Source organism: Pelophylax lessonae (assembly GCF_965119305.1).
Source record: "Pelophylax lessonae genome assembly, chromosome: 5".
Lineage (NCBI taxonomy): Eukaryota > Metazoa > Chordata > Amphibia > Anura > Ranidae > Pelophylax > Pelophylax lessonae.
The window spans coordinates 41,517,324-41,526,278 of record NC_138772.1 but is presented as its reverse complement, the minus strand read 5'-3'; the positions used below and the strand labels follow the sequence as shown (position 1 = coordinate 41,526,278).

At 41.9% G+C, this 8,955-nt stretch overlaps 1 protein-coding gene across 1 annotated transcript in view; it reads right to left on the bottom strand.

The window, feature by feature from the left end:
- Window positions 1-8,830: 8,830 nt before the first annotated feature.
- THSD7A (thrombospondin type 1 domain containing 7A) overlaps window positions 8,831-8,955 on the bottom strand; it is a 518,460-nt gene continuing 518,335 nt past the window's right edge. The window contains exon 29 of the mRNA XM_082258557.1: window positions 8,831-8,955. This exon is cut by the window's right edge and continues 748 nt beyond it. The gene's annotated coding sequence lies outside the window, so the exon portion shown is untranslated.

Here is an 8,955-nt window from a genome sequence, read left to right as displayed (position 1 = left end):
CCTTTCCTTTTCAATCTGCAGCTGTTGTAATTTTCTGAAATTGCAATGCAATATGGCCGCCTGGAGCTGTTCTGTACACAGAATGTATACTGACCACACCCCCAGAAACATCATTTCCTGCTTGTGTGATTGGCTCACCAATTTTCCCAGAAGTCTACACTAAGATACAAGTCAGATTTCTGGCATCTCCTGCAACACAAATCTCATTTTTGGTGAGATACTCCAATAGGAACACGTCTAAAGGGATGCAGGCCCAGCAGATTTCCTCATTAGAGCCCTGCAGGTGCCACAGCTGATAGATAATTATGAAACCACTCCCATTAGGCCCACTCAGCACAGAGGAACAAACAATGATTTCTTCATAATAATAAAAGGTAGAAATCTGAAACAAAGTATGTTACAATCCCTGCAATGTACAGAGATCACCCGGAGGGGAATGTTTTTTTCTCAACAAAAGTGGAGTTACGCTTTAAGTACAGAAATTCTAATGAGAGCGCCAAGGAAATAAAAAATAATACTGCTGTTCATTTAGAACATGAAAAGATAAAAATCCCAACGCGTTTCAGAGGCTCTAAGAATTCCCTCTTCTTTTATAAAAGAAAATGTATGTGGTTAGGAGGCCAGGAAACACGTTAATTTTCTTGTTATAAACTAATATAAATTAATAGATTTTTATGAACACTTATTTCCTTGGTGTGGTTGTCCTATTAGGCTGGCTATAGACTAAACAATTTCCTTGTTCAATTTTTCTTTAGATTTACCAAAACCATATAATAGGAGGTCAAACCGAAGCCTTTTTAATTTGTATGCAATCAGGCAAGCCCTTGCACTACATAGTTGAAGGTAAATCTCAGGGAAATTGAATAAGAAAATTGTATAGTGTATGGCCAGCCTAAGGCCCCTTTGACATTTGTGCAACCTGTCATGCAACTTTGGACATCAGAGTTGCACGACGTGTCGTTCCCCATGTTTTCTAATGATACCCATTCATATATGCGCAACTTAAATGTGCAGCAACTTCAAAGTAGTTCACGCACTACTTTGGTCCGACTTTCATGCAACTTCAGGGCCATAGACTTCAATGTTAACCCTCAGAAGTTGCATGAAAGTTGGACCTAATTGTTATATTATGTAACTTGTGTGCAACAGTTGTCCATTAAAAATGGTCAAAGCCAAAGTCATATCCACGTTGCACCCATCCAAAGTTGCATCAAAGTTGCACCAAAGTTGTACTCCAAAGTCGGCGCAACTTTGGAGTCGTACAACTTTGTAGTCGTTGCTGTCTGTGTTCACGCTGACCACCGTCAAAGAGAGTTGCCATCAAAGCACCCAAACGTTCTGGTGACAACTGTCTACGATGAGATTTCTCCTCCATTTCGGAATAATTTCCTCTTACGGTATTCCTCCAGAACAGGAAGTGAAATTTTTCCAACATACATGGACAGCAAAAAATAGGCCAATAGGGGCTTTAACCCTTCCCTATTCTATCCAAAACAATACTATACACACCCTACAAGTTCAATATGTGATTATTTCTGCCCTATTTGCTGTAATTCCTTTTCTTAAGAAGGTTAAGAAGCAATGCTTCAGATTTTTCCACTTATTTTATTTTTAGGTTACCCCATTGTATTCCTTATTACAGGGCGACCCGTGCCAACTATATCAGCCTTGTAGAAGTATCCTATAAACCCACAGAGAATCATTATGCAAATAAAAAATGAAAAGCTATCTAGCGTGAAAGAGTAGAAAAATAAAATCTGAATCGTGTTTTTCTTTGCGGTTTCTGTATGCAGCGCGGTCGGTGGTGAGTGCTGTGTTACTGACTTCTAAAGCAGCACTCCGCCTCTCAAAATACATCTTCTTGTAGCGGGCATGAAAAGAGTTATCAATAACAGCAAGGCAATAGAAGGACGCAACAGTGCAGGGACCTATGGTTCAGAGTTATGCCCCTTTTCATATGCAATTTTTTATTTGTTTTGACTGGACAGGCCATTATTAACAGTAAATACACGCAGAGTCCACGAAAGATGAATAATTAGTTAAAGCATTACTAAATCCACAGCAGTAAAATCAGTCTGTATATGCAGTAAAGCATGCTTGTTATACTCACTGTGGGACCTAAGGGGTTAATCCTCTGCATTGTGTAAAATGTGATCATTCTTCCACTGTCCCCAATCCATCTCCTGATAGAACAGAGCCTTGGGGGCACTCTGCACATGCTCAGTTTGGTGTGCATTGCTAGAGAGTTTTTTTTTTTTTTTTGTTTTATGGAGGGTGCATGTGATCAGCACAGGGCCAATCAGCACTGTCTAGACAGAGTCAGGGATCATGGAGCCCCATAGGACAGTCAGAGGAGAACGAAAACCCCTCCTACAAGCTTTAACCAGACACTGATAGAAGTCACAAGACTGCTATATACTGCTGATGAGAAAAGGTATTCAGCAGTTTATATTTACTAAACTAATTGCATTTCCATGTTCTGTATAGTGTGGGAGACCAGATATAGTGACTGCAGAGTCCTGGGTTTAGTAACACTTTAAATTTGAAATAACTTAAGGTTCAGTTTTTAGCTTTAAATAATTCCTGGAAATAATTTCTTGTCATGATTTTAAGACTGCTGTATTAAAAGGTAAAAGAAGATTAGAAGAATTTAAAAACGTAATGTCCCCACAATAAAAGAGGTTCAACTACAAGAGGGGTAGAACACATTTTATTTTTAAAACCCAGTCTTCAGAGGAATATATATATATATATATATATATATATATATATATATATATATTTATTTATTATTTGAGGTGTGACAATTTAATTTCCAGAATGCCTTCGCTGCACTGTGTACTGACATGTTCTAATTTGCACTTGCCTACCAGTTGACTCAGTCTTTATGGAGAAGTAGAAGAAATAACGCGTATGAGCGTTGCGCTGTTGGCGGAAACTGAGTGACAGGAATCTGGAGCAGTGGATTAACATAAAATGCGTGAAAATTGGCATATATATATATATATATATATATATATATATATATATATATATATATATATATCAGAATATATCAATATATAATGCACAAATTAAAAAATAATTGGTGCATATGCAACAGGACTGACCACAAAAATATGTAATGAACAAATAATTGGAGGGCAGTATCCTTGAATTTAAAAGGGCAACTAAGTAAAGGGTGCTCAGCACCAAGTCTTAAAATCTGCACACTGTGATCATTTTTTTTCCTGGTTTATGTCCCGCTTCTTGCCATCTCTGCACATTTGTTGGAGGATCAGTGTTAAAGACAATCAGCAGTTCTTCTGTTTCAAGGTCAGTGCTTCAAACCCTTCTTGGCTTGGAGCTTCTCTAACCATTCATAGTATGGTCTACCTTTATTAAATAGGGGGCCTCACACCTAATATTCAGTAAAAATAAATGCTACAGAAAGCTGCCAGTGAATGCAGACATGCAACAGGAGATGGCCAAAGAACGGGCATGCTACAAGAGATGGCCGGGGACTGAGGACATTCTACAGGAGATGCTGGAGACCTAGTCCAGAAGCAAGTCACAGACCAAAGACTTGTTACATGAGACAGCCAGAGATCACTGCTATTACAGATCCTTTGCAAATCAATTCTTTCACATTCCTGTATCCTCCCTTAAAATGATTTAATATTTCTTTCAATGAAATCCATTATAAAAATTTAGAGGGAAAAAAAAAGCTTACAGAAGAGAACAGGGATGGATAGCACAGAAAAAAATGAATATGTTTCCTTCCCTGGCTTGTGTAAGCAGATAAACCCCTTCAAAGCCATTTAATAAATGTCCAAGATAGTTCTACTTTAGGGCTAATCAGCTCAGGTTAGTGACATATATCACCCATGGCTGTCTAGGTCTAGGAGGAGGATGTGTGGCCATTTCTTCCTCCCCTGCCTTGGGGGGGGGGGGGGGGGAGTCTCTCTTCAGGAAAGCCCCTACCCAGTATTCGTTGGTTGGCTTGGGCTGATCATAAGGAATAGGGTTTTTGGTTAGGTGGAACTTAAATATAAAGGGAGGGCACCACCATCTGAGTGTAGCAACTTATTTAAAAACATAAAGAATTATATATAGGGGAATAAAAGATCAGACGCCTAGTCCTATCTATGCAATTAAGGCTCCAGTAACTGGAAGTGATGTCATGAAATTGCTTCTGGGTTTCTACATCAGAGACCCGATCAAAGCCAATCTGGATTTGTTCTGGGCTTCGGCCAGTGAGGGTGTCGGCTGGTCGTTCTGGTCTCCCAGTGGGACAGGAGACCCAGGCAGAGCGGTGAAAGGTGTAAGCTACTGCTTAGCTGCATCGGTTGTTATCACAAGAAAGCTGACTGTCGCCTCTAACTGCAGGCATGACCCCGGTACAACCCCTTGAAGCTGAAGGACGCAAATTTGCATTACATTGGCGTTAAGGGGTTAACTTCTATATGTAAGTGCATATATATTATTGATCGACCGATATAGTTTTTTTACCACCGATACCGATATTTTGGCCATCAGATATCGGTATCGGCCAATATTGGCAGATATTTTCGGATATTTTTATTTTTTTGTCTACAGGTACTCTTGTGGAGGGATCTGGGGGTCTAAAAGACCCCAAACCCCTCTTCTGCACTTAAAAGCATTCAAAACGCCAAGTTTGGCTGTTTTGAATACTGTACGTTTTTTTAATTCGGCCCTGCCAGTACCCGGAAGTGATGTCATGTCATGACATCACTTCCGGGTACTCAGCGGCGCCAAATTCAAAGAAATAGAGATCCAGTCAGACGGTGGTGGCGAAGGTAGGATTCCCGGGTCTCCCAGTGGGACAGGAGACCCGGGCGAGCCCCGGTAGGCGGCGGGAGGGGGGGGGGATGTCCCCTCCCGCTCCTTGGAATGACAGCCAAGCGGCTTCTCAGCCGCATCGGTTGTCATTACAAGACAGCCGGCCGTCGGCTATGGACACCGGTACCGTGGTGATGCCTCTAGCTGCAGGCATCACTCTGGTACAAGCACTGTCCTGAAATAGCGGCAATATCGGTAAATCAAAAGGGCGATTCCGATATATCGGGGAAAGTGCATATCGGCTGCCGATAATGGGTCGATCACTAATATATATCGTCCTTTATGCTTTTTAAATAAATTGCTACACTCAGATGGTGGCGCCCTTTGTCTATATTTTTACATTATTTTAGGAATCCCTTGGTTCTATATGAGAATAAGGAAATAAAAGGAAGGATATATAAGGAGGTCACAGCACTTCCCTGGCACATGGGATGGGTTGTTTCCTAAAAAGTTCCCTTTTTTGCATTCAAGAGGCCAAAAAAAATTGAAAATGTGTCCCCCTAATTAAAAAAAAAAAGTACAAGCTGATTTCTCACTACGAGATTTAAAAAATAATAATAATAATAATAATAATTTGAGGTTTTCAAGATATGTAAATTCACGGAGCAATAGCTGTTTATTCCCCTTCATAGCAATATTTGGCTCTTGCATCATATTAAAAAAAAAAGTATTATTGATATCGTTATCAAAAAGTCCTGGGCCCATATACAGGCTTCCTCTGTACGGTGTGCCTATCTATTTATGAACTGTACAGACACATTTGCAAGAATACATCATGAAAATAAGTTAAGTATAAATAAGGAGGGACGGGCAGGTGGAGGGGTTCAAAACAAGAGACACAAGTTCTAACTAGAAAATGGCTATTGTATATACACATTATTGACCCCGGTACAGAAACTCTACTCTCATCCTGGTTTTCAACACTTTTTTTATTTCCCTTAAAGCAGAACATTTTTTTTTTTTTTAATGCAAAAACTCTGAAATTGCAAATTAATTTAGCGCATGCTTGCACACTTGCGAGGCTATTCAAGCCCATGAAGCTGCATGTAGACTTGTTCTGTTGGAATGGGGGGCTAAATCAAATGTTACCAGGCTATTTTATCTGCAGGTCAAATAGAAAGTGGTACCTCTTCTAACTATTTTTTTTTTTCACGGTAATGGTTCTTTGTTTTGTTATTAAAATAACAATTAAAAATTAAGTTAAGATATCTATGCAAAATACATGAATAAATGAAAAATATTCCACCTGGAAAGAAAGTAGCCTAGTAACAATCCACATTGCCCCCATGAGCATGGAGTTATACAAAAAAATTGCTCTGCAGGTGTATTTTTTTTTTTTTTAATACACAGCCAAGGGTTTTGTGGCTATTACAGAGGTTCTCCTAGCTGCTTTGCAGGCCTAGAGCAGGACCTGAGATTCTCTATGACAGGGGTCTTCAAACTATGGCCCTCCAGTTGTTCAGGAACTACAATTCCCATCATGCCTAGTCATGTCTGTGAATGTCAGAGTATTACAATGCCTCATGGGATGTGTAGTTCGCAACAGTTGGAGGGCCGTAGTTTGAGGATCCCTGCTCTATGACCTTTAGGCTTGAGCTTTGCAGGCTGCCCAGCCTAGTGGTCATAGATTTCTCACAACTTCAAGCCTAGAGCAGGACATGGGATTTTCTATGATCTATTGCTTGAGCTTTGCAAGCTGCATATCCAAGAGGTTGCAGTCTTTCCCCACCTTTAGGACTAGAGCAGGACCTGGAATTCTCCATGACTCCTTGTCTTGAGCTTTGCAAGCTGAACAGCCTAGAGCTCAGAGGTTTCCCACACCTTTAAGCCTAGAGCAGGACCTGGAATTCTCTATGACCTCTTGCTTGAGCTTTACAAGCTGCACAGCCCAGAGTTTGTAGTCCTTCCACACCTTCAGAACTAGAGCAGGACCTGAGATTTTCTATGACTGCCTGGCTTGCACTTTGCAAGCTGCACAGCTCAGAGGTCATAGACTTTCCAAACCTTCAGGCCTAGAGCAGGACATGGGATACTCTATGACCAGTTGATTGAGCTTTGCAAGCTGCATATCCCAGAGGTTGCAGTCTTTCCACGCCTTCAGGACTAGAATTCTTTATGACCTCTTGCTTGAGCTTTGCAAGCTGCATAGCCCAGAGTTTGTAGTCCTTCCACGCCTGCAGAACTAGAGCAGGACCTGGGATTCTCTATGACCTCTTGGCTTGAACTTTGCAAGCTGCACAGTCCACAAGTCATATATTTTCCAAACCCTCAGGCCTAGAGCAGGACCTGGAATTCTCCATGACTCCTGAACTTGAGCTTTGCAAGCTGCACAGCCTAGAGGTCATAGATTTCCCACACCTTCAAGCCTAGAGCAGGATCTTGAATTCTTTATGACCTCTTGCTTGAGCTTTGCAAGCTGCATAGCCCAGAGTTTGTAGTCCTTCCACGCCTGCAGAACTAGAGCAGGACCTGGGATTCACTATGACCACTTGGCTTGAACTTTGCAAGCTGCACAGCTCAGAGGTCATAGACTTTCCAAACCTTCAGGCCTAGAGCAGGACATGGAATACTCTATGACCACTTGATTGAGCTTTGCAAGCTGCATATCCCAGAGGTTGCAGTCTTTCCACGCCTTCAGGACTAGAGCAGGACCTGGGATTCTCTATGACCTCTTGGCTTGAACTTTGCATGCTGCACAGTCCACAAGTCATATATTTTCCAAACCCTCAGGCCTAGAGCAGGACCTGGAATTCTCCATGACTCCTGAACTTGAGCTTTGCAAGCTGCACAGCCTAGAGGTCATAGATTTCCCACACCTTCAAGCCTAGAGCAGGATCTTGAATTCTTTATGACCTCTTGCTTGAGCTTTGCAAGCTGCATAGCCCAGAGTTTGTAGTCCTTCCACGCCTGCAGAACTAGAGCAGGACCTGGGATTCACTATGACAACTTGGCTTGAACTTTGCAAGCTGCACAGCTCAGAGGTCATAGACTTTCCAAACCTTCAGGCCTAGAGCAGGACATGGGATACCCTATGACCACTTGATTGAGCTTTGCAAGCTGCATATCCCAGAGGTTGCAGTCTTTCCACGCCTTCAGGACTAGAGCAGGACCTGGGATTCTCTATGACCTCTTCGCTTGAACTTTGCAAGCTGCACAGCCCACAGGTCATATATTTTCCAAACCCTCAGGCCTAGTGCAGCACCTGGAATTCTCCATGACTCCTTAGCTTGAGCTTTACAAGCTGCACAGCCTAGAGGTCAAAGATTTCCCACACCTTCAAGCCTAGAGCAGGATCTTGAATTCTTTATGACCTCTTGCTTGAGCTTTGCAAGCTGCATAGCCCAGAGTTTGTAGTCCTTCCACGCCTGCAGAACTAGAGCAGGACCTGGGATTCTCTATGACTGCTTGGCTTGAACTTTGCAAGCTGCCCAGCTCAGAGTCATAGACTTTCCAAACCTCCAGGCCTAGAGCAGGACCTAGAATTCTCTATGACCCCTTGGCTTGAGCTTTTCAAGCTGCGCAGCTCAAAAGTTGTAGACTTTCCATGCCTTTAGGCCTAGAGCAGGACTTGATTTTCTCTATGACCTTTTGGCATGAACCCAGAGGTTGTTGAGTTTTCACACCCTAAAGCCTAGAACAAGACCTGACATTTAGTTCACATCGGGTCGATTTGACATGTGATTTGACATGTCAAATCGCATGCCAAATGATAGGCTATTTTTGCAAACTTTGCAGCACCACACAGATTCCCAAAAGTCATTTCTGGACTACTTTTGGTGACTTCGGTGGCGATTTCAATAGACATCTGTGCATGAACCCACGCAGATATCTGTTAAATCGCCCCCAAACTTGCATTGACATGCTGGCTTGAAATTGTGGGAGTTCAGACGAACGCGCACAATTTCAAACCCGCCCTCAATGAGAATGAGGGCAGATTTGCAAGTATGAATGCATGCAAAACTTGCAATTTCTGGGTCTTTGCAAAAAAAAAAAAAACAATTCTTCAATTCTGCTTTAATTGTCTACGTGACACTTCTAGCACAAGACACCATCCCTTATGAAAAGAGGCATTTTCTATGGCAATACTAGTTAAGTGCATATCATGCTGCACTA